Raw genomic sequence first — 16542 nt, 5'->3', positions numbered from 1 at the left:
CAACGGAACATACAAAGAAACTAAAAGGAGAAAAGCAGTATTTTAAATATCTCATTCCAAAAAAGATCATAAATTAAACCTACCACAAATTAAATCTGCCACAATTGGATGTAGGCTTGCTGGTGGAGCCTGATCCTGTTCTTTCATATTTGTGAAAACAATAAAATCATACCATGTAACCATAAATATGTCATGCTTACCAATAACACTGTATGTCATCCTTGACGGTACTATGCCTCTAACGTGGCTCCTATTGGCTCTTTTCATGTCCTAGCTATGACTAGCCTATTTGCCGTGAGCAAGGGGCCTATTAGGTCCTTATTCGTCAAATCCAGCAAGCATTTTAAGGAAGTTTTCTGATTAATTTTAACTGACTTTGCCCATAATATGCCTTTTGTAACTTCTATGTACTCCATGAAACTTCAGTGATTAAGTAGTATACAAATAGTTCAAATAAATTATTTAAATTATAGTCAAAGTTTGCATCGATGTCTAAAAGAATATGTCACCCCTTATATACTCAACTGTTTACTGTACTCGGCAGGAGAGGGCTTTCTGTAGTTACCATCTCATGAGGAGGTCCATTCTGTATGATGTAAGAATCAGGCCTTTGGTATGGCAGCTCATACCTTTTAGAACTCCCTCCCATTACATATTAGACAGGCAACATCACTATTGCCTTTTGGGTGCCTACTTAAGGCCTTTTAAGTGGAGATTTTTATCCTAATCTGTATCTGTATTGGATTTGAAATTGGTTTTATATATGACATTGTTTGAATTATTTTTAAAAGCTTTTTGAAGTTTTTATTGTTAAATCACTTTGAATGTTTTATAGGAAGCGATTTATAAATAAATGTACCTAAATAAATAAATAAAAGTTAACATGTACCTAAATAAATAAATGAAAGTTAACATTTATATGCACATTTTAAGCAAACCTGTGTCCTCTTTTGTCATCTTTTTGCAGTGATGCATTTCAGGTTTTTTTAGTAATGTGTACTGTAGGCCATCTGAATCTTCAGTATGTTGGATAGTCTGTCTTTTCAACATACTGATAGGCAATATTCCTGTTCACAGCCGATTTGGTCCTGAAACGCAGATCCTCCATGCAACAGGAGCAATCCACATAGTGCATTACTTGCAAACAGGGATGGGGAAGAAAGTCAATTCATTTTGCATTTCAAGCTGAATCTATCAAATTTGCCCTTTCTGAAACAATATAAGAACCAACACAGCCATCCTTTGAAATTTGCACTTATCTGAAGTTTGTGGTGCAGTTTTCCAACCAAGCAATATTTACAAAAATGTGTAAATGTGTGCATAAATGTGTAAATGTGTAAAAATGTGTGCATAAAAATGAATATATTAGTAAAAATAACACACAAATATGTTTGTTAGGAGAAATTCACACTAAGATGCTTAAGAATTGTCATGAAGATTTTATTTTGTAAAAAAAAGAAATTTATTTATTTATTTATTTATTTTTATATCCCACCCCTCCTCCCGGAAGGAGCTCAGGGTGGCAGAATTGCTGCAGAAATGTGGAGAACCAAATTTAAGACTGGAAAAATGAGAAACTGAGAACCAAAACTGACAGATCCTTCCATCCCTACTTACAAACATTGTAGGTTTGGGCGCGGTGGGGGGGCGGAAAGCTGCCATATTTCTCAGGGACAAAGTAATGAGTATGAGATCCCATGTTATTTTCTCCACATTTTGCTTTTGTTTTTCACCATAGGCAGATTCATAAAGTTGCTGCCAGTTTAAGTAGAGAAAAGCTTGCTTGAAATGGACATGACTAAAGTCCATTAATTTTAGTAAGTCCACTCTGAATAAAACTTAGTTGGATGCAACCTTAATCTTCCCTCCTCAAACTTTCTTCACAATTCTACCATAAACTATAAAGCCGTCTTTAGCTACACTCAGGAAGGCGCAAACCATTTCCTTTTGACTCAGAGCGATTTTGAATGACACAGTTTGAGAGCCTCTGGCTTAAAGGGACAATACCACAAAGGCAAACCTCCAGAGGATAAATGTTTAACAAGGGGTCCTAAATTTTGGAACTTTGTCACAAGAGCAAATGTTGCTGAAAGTTTTCTGTTCTCTGGGAGACAGCAGCAACATGTTAAGAACATAAGAACATAAGAAGAGCCTGCTGGATCAGGCCAGTGGCCCATCTAGTCCAGCATCCTGTTCTCACAGTGGCCAACCAGGTGCCTGGGGGAAGCCCGCAAGCAGGACCCGAGTGCAAGAACACTCTCCCCTCCTGAGGCTTGCGGCAACTGGTTTTCAGAAGCATGCTGCCTCTGACTAGGCTGGCAGAGCACAGCCATCATGGCTAGTAGCCGTTGATAGCCCTGTCCTCCATGAATTTGTCCAATCTTCTTTTAAAGCCGTCCAAGCTGGTGGCCATTACTGCATCTTGTGGGAGCAAATTCCATAGTTTAACTATGAGCTGAGTAAAGAAGTACTTCCTTTTGTCTGTCCTGAATCTTCCAACATTCAGCTTCTTTGAATGTCCACGAGTTCTAGTATTATGAGAGAGGGAGAAGAACTTTTCTCTATCCGCTTTCTCAATGCCATGCATAATTTTATACACTTCTATCATATCTCCTCTGACCCGCCTTTTCTCTAAACTAAAAAGCCCCAAATGCTGCAACCTTTCCTCGTAAGGGAGTCGCTCCATCCCCTTGATCATTCTGGTTGCCCTCTTCTGAACCTTTTCCAACTCTATAATATCCTTTTTGAGATGAGGCGACCAGAACTGTACAAAGTATTCCAAATGCGGCCGCACCATAGATTTATACAATGGCATTATGATATCGGCTGTTTTATTTTCAATACCTTTCCTAATTATCGCTAGCATGGACTTTGCCTTTTTCACAGCTGCCGCACACTGGGTCGACATTTTCATCGTGCTGTCCACTACAACCCCGAGGTCTCTCTCCTGGTCGGTCACCGCCAGTTCAGACCCCATGAGCGTATATGTGAAATTAAGATTTTTTGCTCCAATATGCATAATTTTACACTTGTTTATATTGAATTGCATTTGCCATTTTTCTGCCCATTCACTCAGTTTGGAGAGGTCTTTTTGGAGCTCTTCGCAATCCCTTTTTGTTTTAACAACCCTGAACAATTTAGTGTCATCAGCAAACTTGGCCACTTCACTGCTCACTCCTAATTCTAGGTCATTAATGAACAAGTTGAAAAGTACAGGTCCCAATACCGATCCTTGAGGGACTCCACTTTCTACAGCCCTCCATTGGGAGAACTGTCCATTTATTCCTACTCTCTGCTTTCTGCTTCTTAACCAATTTCTTATCCACAAGAGGACCTCTCCTCTTATTCCATGACTGCTAAGCTTCCTCAGAAGCCTTTGGTGAGGTACCTTGTCAAACGCTTTTTGAAAGTCTAAGTACACTATGTCCACTGGATCACCTCTATCTATATGCTTGTTGACATTCTCAAAGAATTCTAATAGGTTACTGAGACAGGACTTTCCCTTGCAGAAGCCATGCTGGCTCTGTTTCAGCAAGGCTTGTTCTTCTATGTGCTTAGTTAATCTAGCTTTAATCATACTTTCTACCAGTTTTCCAGGGACAGAAGTTAAGCTAACTGGCCTGTAATTTCCGGGATCCCCTCTGGATCCCTTTTTGAAGATTGGCGTTACATTTGCCACTTTCCAGTCCTCAGGCACGGAGGAGGACCCAAGGGACAAGTTATCAGCTTTCCCGTTTGCTTGTTCAACCATGCTGTGTTAAGACAAAAGACCCATTTGCTCATTCACCAGTCTAGAAATCCTGACAAGCCTCCCCTCACCACATCAAATGAGGCCCCTTACTCCCTCTTTGCTCACTGAGCAAGGCCTCCTTCCTCCCCTCCCAGACCCCTTCCTGTCTCATCCCACACTCACAGCAGGGAAGAAGGTGAGATGCAGAGCAAAAAGGTGGAGAGCTTTCATACATGGGAGCTTACCCCAGAAGCTTTGGAGGGACGATCTCTGTTTTGCACTGGAAGAGTAGAGGTGCCCAGGTGAAAAGCAGCCCATGAGAAATCTGTGAGTGGCTTCCAACTTGGTTGCCTCCCCTCCCCCTGCTTTGCCAAGTCAAAGTGCCAGACAAGGAATCAACAGCAGGCCTCTTTTGAGCCCACCACTCACTTGCCTGGCAACTGCCTGTCTTGGCGAGGGCTGCAGAGAGGGTGGGTGGTCTGACTTGGTCATATGGATGCATATATGCATATCAATATAATTGGTGAGTCTGTCCATTTTCTCTTAGGCCTAAAAATTTGCTCAGACATGTATTTATGGACTTTTCAGAGTTCTTGCACAAACGGATAAAAACCTGAAAAGACAAGATATCTAACATGCTTGGAAGTTCCATAAACTTGCAGATTTATGTAGCTTTGAAAGATTTGTATTATATTATCCTGTTGCCCCAACACTCACCCTAACACATAATGCCCTCCTGCTGAGGAAAGTTCATATTCCAGTGGTAAAGCACTTGCTTTGCCAGCAGAAGATCCTAGGTTCAATCTTTAGAATTTCCTGGCAGGAGCTGAGAGAAACTCCTGGCTAAAAATCCTGGAAAGCTGCTTCCAGTTAGTGCAGACCAGGGGTGGGGAATCTTTTTCAGCCCAAGGGCCAGGTTCCCACAGCACAACGAACCTTTGAACACTAGGCTAGTTCTTACACACACCTCTCTCTATCCTCCACCCAAGCAAGCAAGAGTCATTATCAGAGCTCAGGGATACATTTCAGCCAGGCAAAAATACTCAAGGAGAATGTGAGGCAAGGCTGATGAGGGGTGTGGCCTGTGGAAAGAGAGTGTGGTTGGGGATAGCCCCAAGAGCCAGATAGAGAGGCTTAGGGGGTGCATTTGGCCGCCAGTCTTGAGGTTCCCCATCTCTGATGTAGGCAATACTGAGCTAGATGGACCAATGGTCTGACATGGATTTATCAAGAACAAATCCTGCCAGACTATCTTATCTCATTTTTTGATTGGGCAACCTCCTTGGTAGACTGTGGGAATGCTGTGGACATAATATATCTCAACTTCAGCAAAGCTTTTGACAAAGTAATATTCTGATTAACAAGCTAGCTAAATGTGGACTGGATGGACCAACTATTAGGGCTCGGTCCTGGGTCCAATGCTCTTCAATGACTTGGATGTGGAGGTGCATGGAATGCTTATCAAATTTGCCGATGATACAAAACTGGGAGGAATACCCAATAACTTGGAAGACAGAAACAAAATCCAAAGGGATCTTAATGGGCTGGAACATTGGGCTGAAAACAACAAAATGAAAGTCAACAGGGATAGGTTCTACACGTAGGAAAAAGAAAAGTTATAAGATGGGGGATACTTGGCTCAGCAATTCTACATGTGAGAAGGATCTTGGGATTGTTGTTGATCACAAGCTGACTATGAATCAACAATGTGATGTAGTTTCAAAAAAGTCAAATGCTGTTTCAGGCTGCATTTAACAGAAGTATAGTTTCCAAATCATGTGAAGTATTGGTTCCCCTCTATTTGGCACTTGTTAGGCCTCATCTTGAGTACTGCATCCAGTTCTGGACACCGCACTTTAAGAAGGATGCAGACAAACTGGAAAGAGTTCAGAAGAGGGCAACGAGGATGATCAGAGGACTAGAAACAAAGCCCTATGAGGTGAGACTGAAAGAACTGGGCATGTTAAGCCTTGAGAAAAGAAGACTGAGAGGAGATGTGATAGCACTTTTCAAGTACTTGAAAGGTTGTCACACAGAGGAGGGCCAGGATCTCTTGTTGATCATCCCAGAGTGCAGGACATGGAATAATGGGCTCAAGTTGCAGGAAGCCAGATTTTGACTGAACATCAGGAAAAACCTCCTAACTGTTAGAGTGGTACAACAATGGAACCAATTACATAGGGAGGTGATGGGCTCTTCAACACTGGAGGCCTTCAAGAGGCGTCTGGACAGCCACCTGTTGGGTATGCTTTAAGTTGGGTTCCTGCACTGAGCAGGGGGTTGGAGTCGATGGCCTTATAGGCCCCTTCCAACTCGACAATTCTATGATTCTATGACTTGGTATAAGCAGATTCCTCTGCTTCTTGCATGATTTTTGTAAGGGTCAATCATGCCAACCATATTTCTGGATTAAATATTTTGGCATGACAGTTTGGTCTTTTGAACCAGGCACGTTTTTGGTGAATATCATGGCTTTTAAATATTTATTTAAATATTGTGATTATTTGCAAATTTACATTAAAATAAAGTACCTGTAGCTTTTTAAATATTATATATCAATATCGCATTCATTGGATGATCTCATTTTATTCTCACAACAACCCTGCGTGGTACATTAATTATGAGATGACAGCTTGCACATGGACACTCTGTGAGCTTCATAGCTGAGTGTGGATGCAATCTTATATTTTCCACATTGCAATCCAATACTTTAGCCACTGAGCCACACAGGGCAAGCCCTACTGTTAGGCAGAGTGAGATGGCTGCTTCAGGCAGCAGATGCCGAGGGGCCTGCAGTGGACAGAACATGTGTGTCACATGAACTGCCCTGCATCCTCTACGTGAGCCTGCATTCCTCAGGTGTAGTTGAAGACACTGTGCCATCACCAGTACTGAAGCAGGGATTTTGGAGAAATCTGATTTGAAGCTGAATCTATCAAATTCACACTTCCAAAACAATATGAGAACCGAAACACAGCCATCCTTCCAAGTTTTCACTTGCAGTTGTCCAACCAAACAATGATTACAAAAATGCAAATATTAGGGGAAAGTGTGCAAAAAAATGAATATAATACTGAAAGTAACATATAAAAATGAGGTTTCCCTAAGGGGCTAAAGCCTCTGCTGCCATCTTGGCTCATGGCAGGGATGCACACACATAGCATGTGTGCGTGCCATCAGCCAAGATGTCGGCAGAGGCTTCAGCCCCTTAGGGAAACTCGGCCACCATCTTGGTTAAGGGCAGCACTGCGCATGCAACCACACAACAGCCAGGAAAGGTAGGTTGAAGCAAAGGAATGGCAGGGGCTCTGAAGCTCTCGCCCTGCGATCCGCAGCAGCGATCCTGCCATGAATCAAGGAAGGGGAGTGCCAAGGCCTGGGACAGGCTTGTGCCCAAGGGCCCCACATGTCTGGGGCAGCACAAATGCACAAAAGCATTGGAGCTAAGCGTCTACAAGCCCTAGAGATACGAAGCACAGATGGTTTTTCCTTCCTTTTCGGATTAGGATTGGATTGATTTGATGCAGATTTAAAGGGAAAAGCAGCAGCATGCCTTTGCATTCATAGATATGACATGTAAACCCTGTGAATTAAACGGGGCTGCAAATAGTGCCCAATTCATACTAAACCTCCATGTGAACCAGCCCTTAGTTTGGCAGATGAGTGTGGGAGGGATAACACAATGAAACAAAGGGTGTTTGAACATGCATCTGTGTCAACAGCCGAGACATTACACTTCTGCTCATGCTAACGTTTTTCTACATGGGTGAGTTTTTAAATGGATCTTAATTAAAACTTACTATAATCCAGTTTGGAACAAACAGCTTTGATATTCTGGTTTCAGAGAGCAAGAGAAACACCTATAAGATAATGTGATCATGTTTGTTAGTTCTAAATCATGCACATATGTTTGCTCTACACAGTCCTGAATTAGAAAAAGTAAAAAGCCAGTTTCATCTTGCTGAGTACAGCTCTAGGAAGCATAAACTGCAATCCAGGGGCGAGAAACCTTTTTCAGTCCAAGGGGTGTGTTCTATTCTGGGCCGCATTCCCAGAGTAACATGATAGTGGTGGACAAGACCAGAAGCAGAAGTAGGTGGAGCAATTAATGTAAATTTTACCTTTGTATAGTAGGCTAGTTTCTTCACACATACACACACATTCCTCTCTGTCCTCCATCTAGACAAGCTAGAGACATTATTAGAGTTCTGTGTCACATTCCAGCCGGTCAAAAAAACCCATGGAGTGTGCAATGCAGGGCTGGTGAGGGGTGTTGCCTAGGGAGGAGGTGTGGCCTGGACAGAATCCTGAGGGCAGATAAAGAGGCCTGGAGGGCTGCATTTGGCCCCAGGCCTGAGGTTCCCCACCCTTGAGGTATGTTTAACCTCTGAAAGATAACCAGCCCTGAGGATTCTCGTTGCTGCTGTAATACATACCAGGGGGAAGTCCCAGTGAACTCAACTTCTGAGTAGGCATGTATAGGAAAGCAGGCCCTTTCAGTCTTTTCTCAACAATAATTAGTCAATGAGACATAGTAAAATTCCCTATTAACATTTGGAGGTTTTTTGGTGTGTGTGTGTTTTGATGGGCAGGGTATAAAATTAACAAGTAAACTCCAGTTACCACTGAATCAATATTTCAATGTGAATTTGGTGAAACATCTGAGGAATCTCAAGGGAATCAAGCACACAGTTTAGGGAGGACTACTGACATTTCTGATGGGGGGGGAGGTCTTCACATCCCTAAATTGTTGCTGACTTTTGCCTAAAAAGTGTCATTTCAAGGAAAAATTGGAGGCCCTTGTGCAGAAGGAAAAGCCACGAGTTTTGATTAGAGTAGTGAATCAAAATACAGAATGACACACAGCTAAAAGATGATAGTGTTGAAACTGAGATGAATGGGCCACACATAAGGGTCCGATTAGATGAATGGGCCACACATAAGGGTCCAATTAGATGTTACAGGGGACACATGTCTCCGTCACACGCCTCCCAGGAATGACTACTAAAAGAAGCCTGTGATACAATGTCATCGACTTTGTTGTTTCCCTGCCCCCTGAAGAGAGCAGCCAATGAACTAGACAGGGTTGACTCCAGTGCTTGGCAAAGTGCTCTCTGATAGGCCTCCTCCTCTGCTGATGAGCCCTGCTAGGCTTCCCTGGCAGCAGCAATGCTGAAAGCAGCACTGAATGGCCAGGAGTTGTTATATTAATTTGCCACAATGCCCCAGAATAATGCCACATGAAGGCTACTGTGGGAAATTAAAATGGCAGGTAGGGCCAACTACTCCAAGCACCAGTCTAGAGAAAATAATTGAAAAGGGACTTAGGGCAGGTATCCGTGATGAGCCCTGACAGAGTATTAGGGCCCTGACAGCTGCCCAAGGATGCCAGGCGCTGATGCCAGCCCTGGAACTGGAGCAGGGGTTGGGAAATGCTGAATGTAGTGATGTCATCACATTACATGTTTCTTTTCCTAGACATCACCAGGGAGACAAATGGAGAAGACTCAGGTTGAAGGTAGCCACATGTCACACATAATGTCTAGTTAGACCCTTTTTTGTTGTTTGTTTGGCTTGCTTCCTAGCAACACATAAATGAATGCTGCTAGTCCAAACCAATAAAGCATTTTTGTGGCTTATGATGTGCACTTCCTTTTTGTGAGAGGCAAATCAGGTGGGGGCATATTTGGCCTTGGAATTATGTCTAGTGATGTGACAGAAACTGACATGTGATATGGCTTTCTACAAAATTGGCAGGTCTGCCATATGCTCTGAAATCTGGTACTTTCGGCACAAACAGTACAATTTCAAAAAGACAAGATTTTGGCACTCAGTCATTTTTCTCACTGATGGCAACATTTGTCACTCTAGAAAATGCATTGCTTTGATCGAATTTGAGCTCATGCGTCAACAGAAGATTGGGAAAAGTTGATTAGAAAGAAGCAGCTTCCGCTAAATGAAAAGGACGGCACATGAGACAAACAGTAGTTGGAAATATCGAGCTGGGCTATTAAGCAATTTGCTTTCCCACTTGCATCGAGCAATTACTACTATTGGAGAATTATTTGGATTAATATTGGAATCATGATTGTGAACAATACACCTTAGAGAGAGAAAACTCAAACACCCCATCAGATCACTGCACCTTATCAGTATAGATTCAAAAGCCTCTGTACCAAAAGCTCTCTTGAGTTTTCAGATCTGGTGGCAAATGATACATGTCTCTTGGGCTACATCTGGCTCTTAAGGCATATTTGTATGACAGGGTCTTATAATATGGATAATCCCTATTTTTCTTTCTTTTTAAAAATGCTTCTAGCCCACATGATTGCAGATAGAGAACTTTGAAAATGTAGAATTATCAAGAAAAAAAGAAGAAAACAAAGGGGAGCCTAGATTCATATGTATCTTCGTTTTTCCCTAAGTCTGTGTAAACACTATACATTTAAAGCATATCAAAAGCAAATCCTCCCCCAAGAATCCTGGGAACTATAGAGCTACAATTCCCAGCATTCTTAACAAACTACAGTTCCCAGGATACTTTGAGGGGGACATGCTCTCAATATGCTTTAAATGTATGGTGTGTATGCAGCTTAAAGCAAGGATGGGGTACCTGTGGCTCTCCATGTGTTATTGGACTGTTGTTGTTGTTGTTGTTATGTGCCTTCAAGTTAATTATGACTTATGGCGACCCTATGAATCAGTGACCTCCAAGAGCATCTGTCGTGAACCGCCCTGTTCAGATCTTGTAAGTTCAGTTATTGGACTACATCTCCCATAATCCATAACTATTGTCCATGCTGGCTGGGACAATGGGAACTGGAATCCATCAACATCTGAAGGACTACAGATTCCCCATCCCTGCATTAGAGGCTCATAGACATTTCCTTGCAGTGGAAGAGAGACATTTGTATCTGTAGAGAAAAATTTTTCTATGAAGACAGAACTTTTATACACAATCGCAAACAAGTTATTTTGTTTTTTTATATGATTTTTTAATGGACGGTTGTGCCTTTCCGCAATAATCAGAAAAAAATAAGATCCAAAATGAAAAAGCAGTCATGCTCAGTTTGTGCCTAGCGGTGTTTATTATACTGGCAAGTAATTAGAAAGAGATATCTTTTAAAAACCTTTCTTTTCATTTTCTAAGAGCCGGATACTAACTAGTCCTGAACTTCCTGAGTGTCAGCGTATCAGAATTCCATGTACTATTAAATTAGTGCTAAAATTAGTGTCCAGAGAGAAGGCAGTGAAAGCAGAACACTTTCAAAAGAAACAGAAGGAACTGTGTAATCCATTTCTCCAAAAGGCAATTTGTAAATTCCAACACTGTGGCTCTGTGACTTTCTCACAGAGAACGTACGTGCTACTTTGCATGCTGCACAACTTCATAACACAGCTGTTTAAAATCAGATCCAGATCTTTAAAATCTACTCCAAATCTCAGCCCAGGGTGGACAAACAGGAGGCCTAAAAGCACATCCCATGTTTGTTTGTTTGCCTGTTTTTAAAAATGATTTTGTCTCTATATGAGGGTATAGGAATCCACAATGATCTCCAAGAGAGAGTGGTCCAGTTCACACTGCTACATTTCTATGGTGTATATGGGTCCATGGACATGTTGAGAAAGACATGTGTGAAGCACGGGGTAGAAACACACTCGCTGTTCTGCCAGTTCTAGTATGACTCCACCTCTCTACTGAAAATGGAGGCACATGACGCTTAGTCAAACCCAACCCCCTTTTACTATAGAACTTGGTGGAAGCAGCTTGAGTGCATTTTTTAAAATTCAGCTTCAAAGAGATTTTGCAACTGATGGGCAGATCAACCTGTTCCCCCTCCAGGTGTGGCTAATGGAAATGCTTTGTTCTGGCAACTAGTGGGTTTACAGCCAGGATGTGTACATGAGGTGCAACCTGTCATTTCCATGATTGCAGCTGCTGAAAATCTGGCAGAGGATAGGAAGGTTGGGTCTTTTTAAGGGCTACAAAAGCAGCATGACCTCAGGTCTTCCTACTTTCCATAAGGCAAAATGGAGATATGAGACAAGTCTTGGTTTGGCTCTATACCTTCAAAGTTAAGAATGGAGGTCTCTAGACCATCGTCTCTTACAATTCTGCAGTTGTTCCTTCAGCTTAAATGACCTAGCAGCTGTCACTGGCCTGTGACAAGTGGCAATAGCTCTGTGTCCTCTCTGTTCTACAACCTGAAAGGAGAAAACATCTGTTATCAAAATGCTTTGCATAGCAACTCCTCATAATAGGAATTATGCCTGATTTGTCCCATTGCCGGTGTCTATACCAGTTATGGAGGTCTGCCATACCTTTGTCAACAACCCCTACTGAACCATTTGGTAAAAGGGAAGCAAGGTTGACCTCCATAGGCAATAGTCAGGACCTCCAGGCATTGGGGGCAGGGATAGTGTGGAGACTCCTACAGCATTCATGCTTACTAGCCAGGCTGCCATTGCTGAATGGAGAGTGAAGGTAAATAGAAAGAAGGATGAAGCAAGCCACGTGCCTCCCATTCTGTGTGTTCAGACGCTTTGCAGTCTGCCTTCTGTACGTGGAGGACTAGCCTCCTGTGGTGGCCTGACTTACCTATGTGTGGATTGCTCAGAGTTTCATTGTTGCGCATAGTTGTCAGGACCGAGACCTTGACTTGGCCATTTCTGACCCTTTTAGTGCCTCCAGCTGCACTTGTTGCTGGTGATCAGATATAGCCTGACCTAGTTCACATTCCCAAGAAGGAAATCCCAGCCTTTTAGGAGGTGCGTAGTTGCTAGACCCCCAGGTTGCTTGTGTTTCTTTGGCTCTCCACCTTGCCCTGATTTCTCAACTGATGTCTCCCTGCCTGCATTTCCTGTCTGCCTATTTGTCTGGGCCATCTGAACTACTATAATTTCTTATCTGCTCCCTTGTCTGTTGATCTGAAGAGCTGGAATGAAGTTCATCCGGTTGGACTGGTCCTAGATTGGCTCTCTGGGCTTCATCCTTCAAAAGCTGTTGTTAGAGTGACCTTCTGTTTTACTTTGCAGAGGACTTTGAAGGAATATTCTATATGAAGAACTGTTCTGTCTGAAGCCCAGTTCAAAGATAAAGGACCCCAAGGAAGGAGCACAAGGGCCTTGAAGCTGGCACCTGGAGAGCAGACCGAGCAGGCATGTGGGTCACCTGGTCAAAGCCTTCCCCACTATGATGAGACATAGTTCCTTTTAAAGTATAGTAATTATTTCTAAGTCTGCATTTGTAACCATAAATTAGCATTTGCACATTTTATACAAACCTGTGTCCTCGTTTGTTGTCTTCTTTGGTGATGCATGTCCTCACTTTTGGTGATACGTAAGTGGCCAGGCTAGCTGTCATAGTTGTCCTAGAGCAGTCTTTCCCAACCTTTGAGTCCCCAGATGTTGCTCGACTACAACTCCCATCAACCACAGCCAGCATAGCCAATGGTCACGAATTATGGGAACTGTAGTCCAGCAGCATTTGGAGACGAAAGGTTGGGAAAGGCAGTCCTAGAGCATTAGTCTTCAGCCTTTTCAGACCCAAGACCTGCCTTTAACCCAAACATACATTTGGGGATCCATTTCTTATTTTCTTTTTTTACCAGGTATTTGTATACTGGTGGTGCTGCCTTTGCCATTCACCTGAGATCAGGCTGCAACCTGGTCTTGGGTCCCAACCCACCACTTGAAGGCCAGTGCCCTAGAGCCCAGACATTCATCTAGGGATTTGCTCTGGTTTACTGCGGGGTTTATTCTAATGACATTATGCGCAGTGTCAAAAAATTGTGCAGTGTGAAATAGGTTTTCACACTTTAATAAGGAGCTAGGTAGTTTCTAAAAAAGAAATAGATGAGAAAAAATAAAAAGAAATAGAAAATTAAGATAAATACTGGTTCCTTTCAAATCTTCATAACCTTATACTACTAATCAGTGCTTTTTTGGTAAGAAAAAAAAATGAGGTGTTGTTACTCATATCTTGATAAAAGTACTGTGGGTGCCAGCACAGAATGGCTGTCATGGGCAGCAAAAAAAGAGGTGCTGGTACTCAGTACTGTCAACTACTATCACAGAAAAGACTTGCTAATAGTATAATATGGACAAATTACTTGCCAAGTTCAGGGGTGGGCAGTGTGCTGTTTGCTTGTGCAGTAGGGAAAAAAGCTTAGAATCAACCCTGGTCTAATGCTCTGGACTTGAGACCTACTAGTGTGTCCCTGTATATCATATATATCTCTAAACAACACATTGGACCAATGGACAGAGGGATTTATTACTGGATCTGGATCTTCCAACTGATTACACTAAATATGGATTTGAGGTGAATAATATGTGTTTTTAAAAAGTGGAGCATCACACATCCATCACACATGAAAGTTTATTAGCTACAAATGATGCATAATGTCAGAATCAATTAGCCAGAGATCAATGATGAAATGGCAGTCAACATCTGATTTCAAAGGGGTTTAAAAGCTTTCCTAATATGCCTATAATTAAAGCCATCAAGCTTCTCTATGAAGTTGTGCATGACTATCTGCCAAGGCTTTTCCAAAGATACCTTTTTCTTGGCAGTGACCACATTGTCCCTCTTGTCATCAAACATTTTCTACTCTTAGTTTATCTAGGGATGTGCAATTCTTGGATAGTGACTGGACTTATTTATACTTAGCTTTAAGAATGCACACATGAGTCCTTCAAATTCTCAAGTGAAAGCCTTGAGCCTTTAGTGAGTGATACTTAACACAGTGATCCCCAAGGTATAATGTTGGCAGCTAACTTAAATGCATATTTGGTACACATGCCAGGGGTTTTCTAAAATGCAATTGTACTTTAGTCTTTTAGAGTGGAGACAGATGTAATTTTTAAGGGATTTGATAGCACCATCACTGTCTCCATATCTGTTAAGCCCCTTCTCTCCGCCCCCTCCCCCACATTCTGCTGCAACGAGTTCTGCAGGTTTTCACCATGATTCAGGGAAACAACAATCCCTACTATCTTTTTTTTAAAAAAATAATTTTTATTCAACGTTTCAGAAAACAAAACAAAACAAAGTCAAAAAACAAAAACATAATAGTACAATAAAAATCTTGACTTCCGATTTGTCGCAGATCAGCTATAAGTATATAATATATATCAAACCTGTCCCTTAATACATACAAGATCACTTTTCTCCATAGGCTATCTTAATTAATCGTCAAATCCCATTATCATAATTTCATTTTGATATTTCAGCAAAAAGTCTAAGAGAGGCTTCCATTCCTTAAGAAATGTATCTATCGATTTTTCTCTAAGTAAGCATGTCAATTTATCCATCTCTACTAAGTCCATTAATTTCAATAACCATTCTTCCGTTGTTGGTGTTGATTCCATTGTCCACTTTTGTGCATATAATAATCTTGCTGCCGTAATCATATATAATATTATTCTTCCATATTTCTTTTCTACTTGTTTATCCATAAAACCCAATAAAAAAAATTCCGGCTTTAACTGAATATTTATCTTTAGAATTTTTTGCATCATCCTACCTATCTGTGCCCAAAATGATTTCGCCTGTTTACACAACCACCACATATGATAAAATGATCCTTCTTGATGTTTACATTTCCAACAAACATTAGGAACATTGCTATACATTTTTGACAACTTTTCTGGAGTCATGTACCAACGATACATCATTTTATAAAAATTTTCTTTAAGATTGTAACATAGTGTAAATTTCAATCCTTTTTTCCACATATTTTCCCATTGATCCATTTGTATGTTATAACCAAAATTTTTTGCCCATTTTACCATACACTCTTTTACTTGTTCTTCCATTTCCATTTTTAACAAAAGTTTATACATTTTCGCAATTATACATTCATCATTTGTACACAGACATATTTCAAAATCAGATTTACTTATTTCAAAACCATACATTTTCTTATCCATTTTATATCTTTCCAACAATTGTAAATAGGCAAACCATTGAGAACTATATCCTTCCTTTATTAGTTGTTCTCTCTGTTTCATTATATATTCTCCATGCACATTTTCTAATAGTTCTTGATAAGTTAACCATTTCTCTTTTCTGGCCATTTCTCTTCTATAGAACGCTTCTTGACTTGAGACACATAATGGTATTTTGGAACAAAACCTTGATTTATATCTATTCCATATTTTCAACAAAGGACGTCTTATAAAATGATTATTAAAGTCCACTTTAACTTTTACTTTGTCATACCATAGATATCCATGCCATCCCCACTTCAGGTTGTGGCCCTCCAAATCCAATAGTCTTTTGTTCCTCAGTAAAATCCATTCTTTTATCCAGACCAAACAACAAGCAGCAAAATAAAGTCTCAGATTTGGTAGTCCCAATCCTCCTCTTTCTTTGGAATCTTGTAATAGTTTAAATTTAACTCTTGGTTTTTTCCCCTGCCATACAAATTTAGAAATATCTTTTTGCCATTGTTTAAAAGGTAAATCAGAGGATATTACAGGTATTGTTTGAAACAAAAGCATCATTCTCGGTAATACATTCATTTTTATCACAGATATTCTACCCATTAATGACAACTGTAGTTTATCCCATCTTGACATATCTTTCTTAATCTCTGTCCATAATTTTTCATAATTATTATGAAACAACTTTGAATTTTTATTTGTCATAATAATACCTAGATATTTCAACTTTTTCTCTATTGTGAAATCTGTTTTGTCCATTAACTCTTTTTGTTTCCTTAGAGATAAATTTTTCACCAACATCTTTGTTTTTTGATTATTAATCTTAAATCCTGCTAACGGTCTGAATTCTTTTAATTTATCCA

The sequence above is a fragment of the Rhineura floridana genome, chromosome 9, assembly GCF_030035675.1.
Source record: "Rhineura floridana isolate rRhiFlo1 chromosome 9, rRhiFlo1.hap2, whole genome shotgun sequence".
Taxonomy (NCBI): Eukaryota; Metazoa; Chordata; class Lepidosauria; order Squamata; family Rhineuridae; genus Rhineura; species Rhineura floridana.
This window is presented reverse-complemented; position numbering follows the sequence as displayed.